General features: G+C 36.9%; 1 long non-coding RNA gene and 1 pseudogene across 2 annotated transcripts; one reads left to right on the top strand and one right to left on the bottom strand.

The window, feature by feature from the left end:
• Positions 1 to 238: 238 nt before the first annotated feature.
• On the bottom strand, positions 239 to 8,401 carry LOC110189318 (uncharacterized; annotated as a pseudogene).
• Positions 8,402 to 9,937: 1,536 nt separating this feature from the next.
• Positions 9,938 to 10,925, top strand: LOC110189557 (uncharacterized). 2 transcript variants are annotated; one of them, XR_002319956.2, is made up of 3 exons: positions 9,938 to 10,565; positions 10,633 to 10,703; positions 10,780 to 10,925. It is a non-coding gene; the product is annotated as an uncharacterized LOC110189557 (long non-coding RNA). The 2 variants fall into 2 exon arrangements; XR_015272755.1 differs by having other exon boundaries at positions 9,938 to 10,703.
• Positions 10,926 to 14,423: the final 3,498 nt, after the last annotated feature.

A 14,423-nucleotide genomic window follows, 5' to 3' on the forward strand; every position in this document is an offset into this window, starting at 1 on the left:
ATTGTGAATTGGATTATGGTGTAATAGGTTTATTTAACAGTTTTACGTAAGTAGAATGATAAGAAATAGTATTTCATTTACTTTGAATTTCACCGCGTCTATTATTTTTTATAGTTGCTCGTCATTTTATTCCCACACTTTATGACAGCTTTTTCACTATACTATTACCCATTAGTTGACAAAATAAATGAAATCTATCAATCCAACAATAACCTTATGAGCTCGGAAAAGAAAAATATCAGATATAACTGAATCTATCCAAAAACGAAATGTTTAAATTAAGTTGAGGAATACTTGTAAAATAAGCTCGACAAGGAAAGTAAACGTGCCTAAAATAGAGCCCAATAGCCAAACAAGAATGATTCCAGCGAAGTTCGACATTCCTAAGGTGACTGGACCAACGTCTGGACTACCAGACATAGTGCTCTCGACTTGTTGTTGTATTTTTAGGTTTAAGTTATCGGCTACCACACGATACTCCCAATATTTATCGAACCCGGAAGAGTGCCAATTGTATATTAGGGAATTGAACTGTTTTAGGAGTGGCCAAGTCTCGGCACAAAAGCTACTGTGTATTGATAATAAAGATCATCCCGCATTATAATTAGCTGGTCAATTGCTTGTGGCACCAAATAGTCCCCAATGGCAAAGTGACCTGTGAGATCAATATAAGATCCAAATTATTTTAAGGAGAGATTTCTTACCAAAGAACAAACGTTCAACAGCAAAACCAATGTTTACTCGCGGATCCTCTGCAAGCCGAAGAAGTTTTTCATCGCCATAGATCCGAAATTTATTTAACAGATCCTGAACTAGGGGCTGCCAAATGATTTCCGTAAGTAATATAACTTTATTTCAGTATTTTTAAATGTAAAAAGAACTCACGTCATCAGAACCACGTATGGCTGACACCCCATGCCTCAGAATTGGCGGCCCATTGTAATTGGTGAGAGCGTAAACGTTGCACATTGTCAGCTGCTTCGTCCAAGCTGGGTATTGTTAATATACTGGCAAGGCCGCCCCCATATATACTGGTAATAATTAGGTCGTTAAGGAAACAGGCAAACAGGAGCACACGAACTGTAATTGAATGTGCTTTGCTATTTCCTGATTGTGATATTAAAAATTTAAAAGTCGTGGACAGTCCGTATTTTGCACAACTCCACCATCCAACCCGTTCGCTGGGTGTCAAAAATAATTTCTGCTCGCTCCGATATGCTATAATCAATCCCATGGTTTCTATACATAAGCACACAAATACCGCAGACCAAAGAGTTGCTTGAAAAGGTTCAAGTGGAATATACCAACCGGCTACCCGCAACGGCATCGGAACTAGGCATGTTATGCAAGATCGTACAAGGTACATAGAGATGTCTAGAAATTTGTAGTCCTTGAACCACGAGTACATGGCTCCAATTCAGATATCCGCTTTATTATTAATAACCATACCTAGTGCACCATTTCCAGATATATTTGCGTAAATGGTACCCCAATCGTTGGCGTCAGCTATAAAATATAAATTATTAAGTAAAACATTATTTTGAATATTGTATTTATATTGTAGTTGTAGATTTAAACAAGAAAAGTGATTTACAAACCGATTGTGACTAACTTGTAGCGTTAGGAAGGTAATGTAAAATAAATATACTTTTGTTTTAGATTTCGATACAATGAACTAAAATTCGAAATCTTTATACTCATATGTAAAAAGAATTCAGTTTTTGAGTACATTTTAGCTACTGTAGAAAAAATAAGAAAAACAGGAGGACAGCCTGCATTTGGTGCATTGATGGAACTGGAGACTGTCGAGCACGTGCAGTTCGCCTGCAGGAGATTCACGATCGAGCGGAGTTTACTGTAGGGAATCTGGTAGCGCTATAGTCGACAGCGATGCAAACAGGCGCCATTTACCATATTGTAGAGTCACTCGCGAACGGTCACAAGGCTCACCTGGCCACTCCAATGAAGGCCTCGTCCGGTCCCTTCCTACAGTTGTCACTTAAGCCAGTCCCACGCTTTTCCCCTGTAATATTTCTTTCTTACAGCAGTGTACTCTAATTGTTGGTACTTTTTTTCATTAAGCTGTCACATGACTCTTTGCACGGGGCGTCACCCTCAGTTGTTTGGGCAGTGTGGCTATCCAGAGGCACTGCCTAGCTGATCCCTGTACCCTACAATCGCCACATTCTGCCATCATCAGTGTACACGGGTTGAAAACTCAGTGATACACAAATGCAAATCTAGGACGACTTTAAAATAGCTTAAGGTATAGCTTACGTAGCTCTCCAGAGCTACTAATACTGCAAAGTAGCGAAGCTAGGATACGGCGATTTGAAGAAAGATTGGCCGCGGATTTGCCCAAGCCAAACCCTACGCCAGGCAGAATACCCTTTTAAATCGACGACTCGGTTGTTAGAGTCTATACGTGCATATTGGAGGGAAACTTCCCGGAACCCCGTTAATCGCAGCTCCCTGATATACACGACGTGTTATAGTAACAGTCCCTTCCCCTTCAACAAGGTTAAGGGTGCCTAAGGTGCCTAAGGCACTTCTCACGGAAATGGAGACGAAGTCAAGCAGGGAATAACGATGAAGGCTAAATGAGCTGCAGATGAAGTTCCTGCACAAAGACGAAAGACAACCGGTCAGATGGGGAGTTTATCGAAACTGCGAAGGTGGTGTGAAACTTTCGCCAAATCTTATACCCTTGCAGGGTGCTATAATTTCAGTCAGAAGTTTGCAACGCAGTGAAAGAGTCATCTCCGACCATATAAACTATGTATATATATATATATTCTTGACCAGCATCAACAGCCTAGTCGAACTAGTGATGTCCGTCCGACTTTCCGTTTCTACGCAAACTAGTCTCTCAGTTTTTATCTGAATGAAACTTGGAAGTTAGCCCTCTATATACTCTGACTCATATATAAGTCGGAACGGGTCGGAACGGAACATCGGAAAATTAAAAAAAAAAATTATATATATATATATAACTTTTTCAGTTTTTAACAATTTTTTTTACAATTTTTCTTAAAACTTAATAAAGTCCTACTACTATATCTTAAAGCTGTCATAGGGACGATCGAGATATTATTACAATCAAACTCTTTTAACTTTTTCAGTTTTCAACAGATTTTCAATTTTAATTTTTTCTTTCAAATGTGGGATATAGCTCTTTAATATTATTCTAAAATTTTGGTTTAAATTTTATGATAATCGGACTACTAGATCATATAGCTGCCATACAAACGATCGTTAGATAAAGAGGTAATTCAAAACTTTGAATGTTAAACTGTAAATATAATATGTATATGTGAAGGAAATGAAAGCAGTCATTACTTCAATGTTTTTTATAACTGTATTAATTCCTAGTAATTGAATTTCAATCTACAAGCTTCCTTTCTTGTTTTTATTATTATTTAGGACAGTTGCCATTTTTTAAAAATAAGAGGTTTTTGGCAGTACGAAAATTGATTTGAAGCACTTTGACATTTCCCGACAAAAAATGTTTTTGATGATGCATTCCATCTTTATTACTTGTGTACTTACATGTGTCGATTTGGACTCTGCAGTTATATCGAGTTTCAGTACCATCGATATAAACATTTCTGAGGTCGGAATCCTCTGGTACACTTCTGTCAAGAGCATTGGCTTTAGTACCCTGTGTATGTACCATAAAATTATAAAAAACCGATGAAGAGATTAATTTTTTAATTTACATAGCATTTATTTCTTAGATATTACGAAGAATGTATTTTCTAGGTATGTAACGATCAAAAGTTTTAAGGAATAACATTTTTTGTTCCTCTTTTAAGATTTTATTAAGAACTAGCTGTACCCTGCCACGTTTCTCTGTGGAATATTATGGTTAAGAGGGCACTTCTGAATACATCAAGGTTCTGGCAAAATCATCTTCCTGGCATAAGGTGAAGAAGGCAGTCAGAGTTGTCGCTGGCGGATTCAGGACTCTTTCTTGCACATTTCTTTCTGTGAAATAGACACGTTGACCATTCTCCAAATGGACAGCCAAGTGAACTAAAGCTGGATAGCGTTCATGAATAGGGAACGAAAAAATTCTCCATGCAGCCTCGTTTCTGCTTATGTATCTTCCAGCCTGGTATTGAGATATTTCATCGACTACTCGTACTGCATTGTTGTCACCATTTTCTGCCTGAACACCAAAAACTGCCATATCGCTGCCTTTACTCACGTATTTGCAGATATATTTAATCGATTTCACGGAATTGCAATATTCTACGTTTATGTGCGCTTTGTATGATTTTGACAATAGTGGTGAGTATGGAACCACCCAACGATTGTCTACCTCAATATCACCAATTCTCATGTTTAAATTTGCCGAAGTCCCTCCATCTTCAGTTGACCGTCTCCTATACAGAGGATATCCATCATCCCCTGTTACGGTGTTGGCTGTAAATGCTCGAGGATATCGCTTGGAACACTTCCCGTCTACCATGCATGGTGAACATGGGTTGAGGGTACCACATGGGCCATGGATCATGTTCTTGATGACAACTTCATGTAAATCCGTATTAACCTCGGCCCGTGGAATCTCAGCGCATATAACATCGTCGATTTCATCTGGAGTAATTTTGATAAAAATCATACAGCCAAATCAGTATGTGCGCATGCGGCAATCCTCTCTTCTGCCATTCTACTGAATACATCCAGCACCGCACAGATCCAAAAACTCCATGTTTCACAATAAAATCCATCAGTGACTTGAGCTTTTGTCTGAAAACACGGGCTGTGATGTCATGCCTATCCCTATACGATTGTCCAGGAAATAACAGCTGTACTATCTCGTCCCAAGCTGGATTGCATGTGAAGGTGATAAATAAGTCTGGACGGCCGTGGCAACGAACATATGCCATTTCATTTTGAGCATATTCATGCATGTGGCGTGGACTACCTATGTATGAGGATGGCAAAATCGTGAGCTTTCCAACGTTGGTTGTATTACGGTCATTCATCACAGCATCCCGCAAATGTATATATTCATCGGACCGAAGTTTCGTCTGATTCAATCGGAGGAACAGCAAACGTTCTGTTTCAATTTTTGCATACATATCGACAATGTACTGATGAAACAACTGACGACATTTCAATATATGATTGCAATCGGTCCTCCGAACCATTAACCTGTATGAGTAAAAGTTCATCGCGCTGCACTTTTTATTCGTTTCTACACCATTGACTGGATCTACCATCTTCACATTGAAATGGTATCCATCGGCACCATCCCAGAAGATTAGTGGATACTGCAAAGCATCGTAAAAACGGTGAGTTTCTGCGACGTTTTCCAATCGATCGTTTCGTCGATGGAAAACAATATCTCGAGGTTGAAACTGATCCCCGACTATGACAATTGCCACTTCGTCTACTTCTTCCATAACGTGCATCTACTTCATTTCCATCATCACCAAGAAAAAGAAATTTGTGTTCGCTGTCTGGGAACGGAAGCAGGGAACCGGCTTTATGATAGATGCACAAAATTTTAAATAAAGATTTTCTTTTTTTATCAGTGTATAGAGGACTGTAATGCAATTAGACATTACTTCGATGTTTTTTAACACAAATATATTTATATATTTAAATTTTATAAAATATTAATGATCGAATTGCCAATTTTAATGGTATACATATTTCGGCGTGCCGAAGTAAGTTTTCATTTTTATTTTAATTGCCAAAAAAGCGACACAGAGTAGATAGATAAACTAAATTTCATTGCAAGTGATTTAAAGGTCCTCTAATACTTTTCAAAATCCATTTAATAACTTAATAATCTATATATATAAAAATGCTCTGTTTGTGTCTACTTCCTTCATAGACTTGAAAAGTTCTGAACCGTTTAAGCCCAAATTTTTACACAACATGCGTTGAGGTTCCAGCTCGGTTATTGTCTACTTTTGATGTTGATAGCTTATCTGCGTTTGCGAATATATCAGTTTTTTCGCGTTTCCCCGTGCGCCTACTGCTGCGCCCTCTACAGGCAGCCAGCTGAATCGAAGCATTTCCTGTCAAACATCCCAAAAATATTGAAAGAAGAAATTGGAGATTAAAATTTTATTCTTTTATTCAGTTTTAGAAAGTCATGCCACCCAAGAAGTCGAGTTTGGGTCGTCGTACGCGCAATACAGAAGCAAAAAGACGTAAGATTACGAATATGACTGACGAAGAGCGGGCCTCCATCCGAGAGACTGAGCGGCTGAGAGCAATGCAGATGCACAACGCGGAATCAGCAGAAAGACGAGCAGATAGGCTTGAGAGAAAACGATTGAGAGTTAGGCAGTCGCGTTCTGCAGCAATCGATTTGATTCACTCTCAAAATAATGAACGCGACAGGGCAAGGGTTGCTGAAGCTTGGATGCTCCAGGAGGAACGGGGAAAATATTCCTCATTACATTGATTCTGGTTTCGGTTCGAGCTAACAAGGACATAGCTTTAGCTCTTGCTTCATCTGGAATCGCTGCGACATTGTTACCTGGTGGAAGGACTGCTCATTCAGCGCTGAAGTTGCAGTTGAACATGCAAATCATCGAGACTGCTACGTGCAACATTTCCAGAGCATCTGGCATGGGAAAAGTATTGCAAAGATGTAAACTCATTGTTTGGGATGAGTGCACAATAGCACACAAAAAATCGCTGGAGGCTCTCGACCGATCATTGCGGGATTTGCATGGAGCTGTCCAAACAATTGGGAATGCGTTAATATTGCTCGCAGGGGATTTCAGGCAAACGGTGCCTGTGATTTCCCGATCGACACCAGCTGACGAGATAAATGCTTGCCTAAAATATTCTATATTGTGGCAACATGTACGTACATTACAGTTGAAGACGAATATGCGTGTCCAGTTACAGAACGATGACTCAGCCGACGTATTCTCACGACAGCTACTGAACACGGAGAACGGAAAGCTGCCAGTCAATGAGACGTCGAGCAAAATAGTATTGCCCGAGAATTTCTGTAATTTAGTTACATCAAAGGAAGGACTTATCCAAAAAGTGTTCCCCGATATCCGAATAAATTATAGGAATCACGATTGGCTCAGTGGACGAGCGATTCTCGCTGCCAAGAACAAAGATGTATACCAGCTCAATCATGTTATCCAGTCCAGCATAGAAACTGACGAAATTACATATAAGTCGATAGACCCCGTTGTGGAGGCAGAGGAAGCAGTTAATAACCCTACGGAATTTCTAAACTCACTTGATCTGCCTGGAATGCCACCACACATATTGAAATTAAAAATAGGTGTGCCGATTATCATGCTCCGAAATATAAATCAGCCGAAACTTTGCAACGGTACGCGACTCGCAGTCAAGAAATTGATGAATAACGTAGTAGAAGCAACGATCATAACAGGTCCTTTCAAAGGTGAAGATGTCCTCATTCCTAGAATTACTCTGATCTCGACTGAAACACCGTTTCAGTTCAAGAGATTGCAGTTTCCCATTCGTTTAGCGTTCGCAATGACTATTAATAAAGCTCAAAGTCAATCTCTGGAGTTGTGTGGTCTTGATTTGGATACAGATTGTTTTTCACACGGACAATTATATGTTGCGTGTTCCCGTGTCGGAAAACCAGATAGTCTTTATATTTTACGCGGAGAATGGAGAAACGAAGAATATTGCATACCCACAAGTATTACAGAATTAAATGTATATGAAAATTATTCTTTTTTGTTTGAGTTATTTCTTATGCGTGCAACCACAATATGCCGCAGAGAAACGTGGCAGGGTACAGCTAGTATATTATATAAAGTGAATCTTACTTGTTTAATAACAGTGTATGGAGGGTAGTTGAACCCAGCTATAGTGACTTCGCGACCCTTCAAATCTCTAAATTTGTAAGGGAAAAGAGATTTGCCCTCCTGAAATCGGTTTTCGGAGACATGGTACCTATCAAAAAGTCTAAGCTGGGCTGGGTTTTCTGATCTAGGCCCCACATATTTGTTGGTCTTCATGTCGAAAATATTGCCGGTTGCATAGTCTCGTACAACAAAAAGAAGGTTTGCTTGATCTGAAATTAATTTAATAAAGGCGAGGCAGAAAAACATTTATAAAAGTTACCTTCGAAAAATGATCTTTTCAACAGCTCTTCCTTGAACTCCGTTGCAATGTATGCGAAAACGAATTTGTTATGTAAGGAACGCCATCTTGAATGCATTGAAGCCTTTGTAAAGGTATCCACAAAACGAATGACATCTGGACCAAATACAATAAAAGACTAACCAATGACATTAATTTCAATCGATGGCCAAAAAGTAATCCCAAAAACATATTTTATAATTTTACCTGTCAGTGTGTAACCTCAATGGATATTGTAATTTTCTGTAGAAGCTAGTTACCATTTTCCTTTTCTAACTGATCTTTCTTAAACGTTTCATTTAATAATTTTACATTAATTAATACTAAACTAGAATAATGTTCAAATTGTTGCAGCTGGATCACAAATCTCTCATTCAAAAAGATGCACACTGTACTATCATTTAGATAGTTTCCTACTAAATAAAAAATATGATTAAAAAAAAAATTATTTATCTATTTATTATTAAATTTTGTTTTTACTATTATTAATTTTTATATATTTACTTATAGCATTTATAACAAGAGACCAACCCTGGTCGATTATAATCATTTTTGTTTTACGATGCCGCAGTTGATATTAAAACGACTAGCTTCAATATAAAAGTGAAGCCTAAATTGAGGCTAAGCATTAGACCAATGCCAATTTTTGATTCCATGGCAAATAAATTAGCCAATAGGATAATTGACATGTAAACCACTTTAAAAATTCTTCTGTAATAAATTATTACATAGTGCACGTATACATACATACGTACATACATGCATATGGAGATAAGCATGTTGTATCTTATTACAAGCACTTAGAGAAATGTATTTATAGAAATAAAAGATTGAATCTAAAGCTGGATAAACTTAAAACCATATCTCGTAGTTGATATTAGGTTTAAAAAAATAAAAAAATGTTAAATGATTAATTTTGTGACAATTAACATTAAAAAAAAAATAAACATTAACATTAAAAAATAAATAATTCAACAAGATTCGTTTGCGGCACCAAATTACAAAATATCTAACCATAAACTCAAGATTTCTAAAAGCTTGCCTTTTATTTAATTTGGACGTCGATGCACTACGGTCAGTACACTCAAGTGGCCCGTGGCAGGTGCCTGTTTGGGTTAGGTGTTTGTAGTCTCGATGAAAAATATAGGACAGAATACGAGGAAATTGACTACCGGCGTGCTGCCAGGTGGTTTGCTTGCATGTTTACTAAATATCAGTATGCATGTCAATAAAGTCAAGTTTTGGGTCCAAGCGGACGCCCAAAACATCAACTGAATTAATTTTTTCCAAAGAGCAGAAGTTTAGCGTGTAAGTAGCAAGCTTAGGAACGACACGAGAGAATGTCATTAGCTTACATTTCGAGCCGTTTAAGTTTAATAAGTTTACACGGCACCAAGTTTGAAAATTATTGAGATCTGTTTGTAAATCCGACTATTGGAGAAATTATTTGAGCACCAAATAGCACCAGGGATATTAAAATCACCTAGGACTACCAACTGGTCTCTACCTTAAAGTTTACTGGAAACCATGTAACCATCGTTACATTCCTCGAAGGTTAATAATTCTGACGTAAGTGAGGAGTCCACCGCTATAAGAACTCAACCCTCGCACTTGACAGGGCGATCTAGCCGATATACTGTGAGCACAGCTGGAAAAACTTCGGAGCTCAGAATCTCCGGCTTTAACCAGGTTTGTGTGAGCACAATATCCTGAGATGCAATCGAAAGGCTATCAGAATATAAGTTAGAAAGCTTACTACGTAAGCCTCTTGCATTCTGATAGGAAAGACCTAGGGATTAGGTTAGTTGTTTTGGTCGGGATTGGAAGACGTAAAAGGCGCAGTGGTATGATCAGGCCGCTTTTTCTTTTTCTTCGTTTCGAACTCCTTGGCCAGAAGTTAGTAGAGCAAATAGTGTTAAAGAGTTCGTTAAGGACATTTATTTTAAAACATTAAATATCCCTAGAGAAGAAAATTTAAACATTTTTCGAGCCGCGCTCGATCTGCGCACTCTTGGAATTAATGCTGAGGTCGAGCACTGTGCCGAGGGAGGCTGCTGCTAAGAGCCCGTTGCAGGTAATTGGAGTCCGTCAACATACTGCCCACCAATAGCAGTTTTTTTGCGCTTGGGAGACTCATTTAATAGCGTAAGGCTCCCTTCAGTCCCAAAATTCCTTTCCTGTTTCCTGGTGTCATGTTCTAAAAACAAAAACAAATCTCATGGGTTTCGGTAAGAGAGCTCCGAAACAAAGTAGGCAATGAAAATTCTACCTGTGTTCGGATACTGCTCAACAATTAATTGTTATTTTCATAACATTTTCGGAGCAGCGGTTCCGAAATTAGATTGAGATGATGAAAAATATTATTTAACGAAAAAAAAGAATCGATAATCTCGTTGTTGAAATCGATTTTTTCACAGCTCTAATAACAGCTGAAGTATTCACAAGTGTTTTGCAATGTAATTTATTAAATATTTTTAAAGGGTAAGTGACTTATTTGTATTCAGTTAATAAATTCATTTCCAGAATTGCTTTTGAACCTGGACGGTGTGAACAGAAGGCCATTATATATCCAGTATTTGTTTTCTTCTTAATTGGTGTGTATATTTATGGAAAATATTGTCCATTTGATTCTAACATACATATGAATATACATATGTATTTTACTATTAGATTGACGAGGCAACAGCCGGAAGGAAAGACCCGTAACATACGTTTAGGGAAAATGCAAGAAGTTATGCTAAGAAAAATTGTGGTAATCATTGAACAAATTATAAAGTTTTTTAAATGAATAAATAAATACAAAAATGTATTACAAATTGCGTCAGATATTTACTATGGGGGTTACGGGGAGCTTCTACACGTTTTCCTCTGAATTCCTATCTGATTCTACTCTAAATTCCCCTACGATTATGCCTGATTCCGTATCAAATTCCTGTATGATTCTGTTCAGAATCCCTTCCGAAATTCCCTTTTGATTCAGGGGGTAATTCGTGCTGAAATTCGCGACAAATTCCTAGCAGGATTCCTTTATGATTCCCTGTAAATAATTCGGGTAGTTCGAATTCAGGTTTGCTAACGCCTACTGTATGGAAATTCAGACTGACTGGTCTGATTCAGACCAGAGAACTGCATTAAGTATGATCGGTCCGGTTCAATCAACAACGCTCAAGCCGATCAAAACGTTACACAGCGCATCGTTACAACTTGTTCGATCGATCCAGACATTATTAAGACTTAGAACCGTACTTGTACTTGAAAAAAATAGAGGAAAAAAGCAACAGATCGGAATGAAGATAAGAAGTGAAAAGTCACAGCGAAAGAGCGAGAGAGCGTGGGAGATCAGATAAGATAAGAAGTGCAAGAGAGAGGGTAAGCGTGGGAGATAAATAACTAACCTGTTGCGACGGCGCAAACAAAAGCAAAACGAAGAAGGCACAAAAAGGAATGCAAAAAGGAAGATTTTGGCACAAAATAGAAAATTTAAGTTAACCTCAGTGGTTAACTGCAAACTTTAACACAAAACGAGAGCGCAAATTATTTCTTATTTATTTGTGTTAGCGTTAATATTAATCGTTACTAAATTTGATATCAAGAGATATTAACTTATAAGCTGCTAGCGTCACTTTTAACTCACCTCGTCAAAGGCTAACAACAAAGAAAGCTTGGATCATTGAAAGTCAATACATTTCGATACATACTGAATTTTTGTGGAGTTTCCTGCAGGGTATTCAAATTTCAGGAAGGAGTCATTTCCGACCATATAATCTATATATATTCCTGATCAGCATCAACAGCCGAGTCGATCTAGTCATGTCGTTCTGTCCGTTTCCACGCAAACTAGTATCTCAGTTTTGAGTCTATTTGAATGAAGCTGCCAAAGGAACGATCGGAAAATTTTTATAAAAAAAAATTATTATTTTCAGTTCTTAACAGAATTTTACAATTTGAGATATAGCCATTTTATATTATTATACAATTTTGTGTACACCCAGTCGGACTTTGCTTCATGCGGTGAACTATCTGGATAGAAAACTATGTCGAGCCTTATGTTCACTTCAGCAAAGTGGAAGCGCGGCATTCATGTACGTGAATCGGGATATTTTATTTAACACGAAGTGCGCCAATAAAAAAACGAAAAACTTAGCAATTATTTTACGTTTTGCTTTTTAAACTACGTAGAATTCCTCTAAATGAAAATTGGAAAATATCTAGGGAATAGAATCCTATTAATATGAACTTAGTATTGTATTTTCAAGAGTTTGTGTACTTATATGGAGTATAATTTTGTTTTCTTATTTAACCACAGTTATTGATTTATTTTAATTTTGTTCGTCGATCTTTTACTGAAACAAAAATTTTTTAAAGAAAATTCATTGAATTAAAAAAATCAAAAATATATTAAGAAAAGGGGTTGCCCCGCGCGGGATTAGATAGGGCTCTATATGGAAGACGGATGTTCTAACCCCAGAGCCACGCACCTCGATCGCTTCGCGACGACAAAGACAAATATCAAGCGAGCATAAAAATAAATGTCCCAAAAGGGTTGCAAGTTTTTGTCCCTCTCACGCGACACAATTTTAGTTGCCTGCGTGGCGATATGTGTAAGCGGCCGGACTGTTAAACATTAAGACGTTCAATTCCCACTTGGTCGTATAATATTCTAAAATAGTTTGTGAGTATGCTTAAATGATTTACTAAATGTAAGTAAATGTAAATTTAATTATAAGAAATGTAAAAAAATCAACTTGTAAGAAAGTCGAAGCTTTCGGCATCATGAATTACACCGCTCACGTATGAATAAAAACAAATGAGAACTTTACATACCCTACCCACCAAGCGGATAAGCAGAAAGTCGGCAGGAATTTGGCAGAAAAGTCCAACAGGGCCATTTGCTGAAAATGCCATACAAACGATCATTAGATATAGAGAAAAACTGCAAAACTGTGAATGCAAAACTGTAAATATAATATGTAATGGTGAATGTAATGAAAGCAGGAATTACTTAATTGTTTTTAACATAAATATATAACATATATATTGTATTAATTCCTAGTTATCGAAGTTCTATCTGCAAGGGTTTATAAACTTCGGTGTGCGAAGTTAGCATCATTTCTTGTTAATATTTGATATACATTATTTTGACATAAATTCTTATATCTTTAAAATTATTATAGTTTATTATTATATTTTATAGTAAACAACCGACTTTAAACTTTAATTTAAAAAAACAACCGGAACTATTTTGAACACAAACAAAATATTCTACTAATTCATTTTGTATACATCGTTAGTTTACATGGCTTTGACAGTTCTAATAAACATAAAAATGTCAATTGTTTCAACTTCGAACATAAAAAGTAAGGTCCCTGCAGTTTGTATTTTAAGCCCAGCTTTCCCAATCTATAAACATTTTTGGAGGGGTACAACCTTTTTATGTAGAACAAGAAAGGAAGCTAACTTCGGCACGCCGAAGTTTACATACCCTTGCAGATAGAATATCGACCACTATGAAATTATTAAATATATTTTATATATATTTAAAAGCAATAAAGTATTGCCTGTCTTCATTTTATTCGCCTATACTTATTATATTTACAGTTTTACATTCACAGTTTTACATATTCCTCTATATCTAACGACCCTTTGTACGGGAGCTATATGATATAGTCATCCGATTTTCATTTTAAAATTGAGATTCCAGAATAATATAAACCGGCTATATCGCAAATTTGATGAAAATCTGTTGAAAACTTATAATTTTTAATTGTATTAATTATCGATCGTTCCTATGGCAGCTTTATGATATAGTAGTTCCATTTCTTATTATTAAACACAAAATTGTAGAATAATATAAAACGGCTATATATCAAATTGGATGAAAATTTATTGAAAACTAAAAAAGTTATACTTTTTAATTGCATTAATTTCTCGAGCGTTTCTATGGGAGCTATATGATATATATATGATTTTCATGAAATTTAACACAAACTTGTAGAATAAAATGAAATGGCTATATCTTAAATTTGATCAAATTCTCTCGAAAATTTATAAAGTTCAAACATTTTTATACCCTTGCAGGGTATTATAATTTCAGTCAGAAGTTTGCAACGCAGTGAAGGAGGCACCTCCGACTATATAAAGTATATATATTCTTGATCAGGATCAACAGCCGAGTCGATCTAGTCATGTCCGTCTGTCCGTCTATCCTTCTGTCCGTCTGTCCGTCTGTCCGTTTCTACGAAAGCTAGTCTCTCCGGAACGGGCCGGATCTGACGACTATATCATATAGCTGCCTGTTTATAAATGCAGTGTAC

The sequence above is a fragment of the Drosophila serrata genome, unplaced genomic scaffold, assembly GCF_035046125.1.
Source record: "Drosophila serrata isolate PLE 108 unplaced genomic scaffold, ASM3504612v1 contig_329, whole genome shotgun sequence".
Taxonomy (NCBI): Eukaryota; Metazoa; Arthropoda; class Insecta; order Diptera; family Drosophilidae; genus Drosophila; species Drosophila serrata.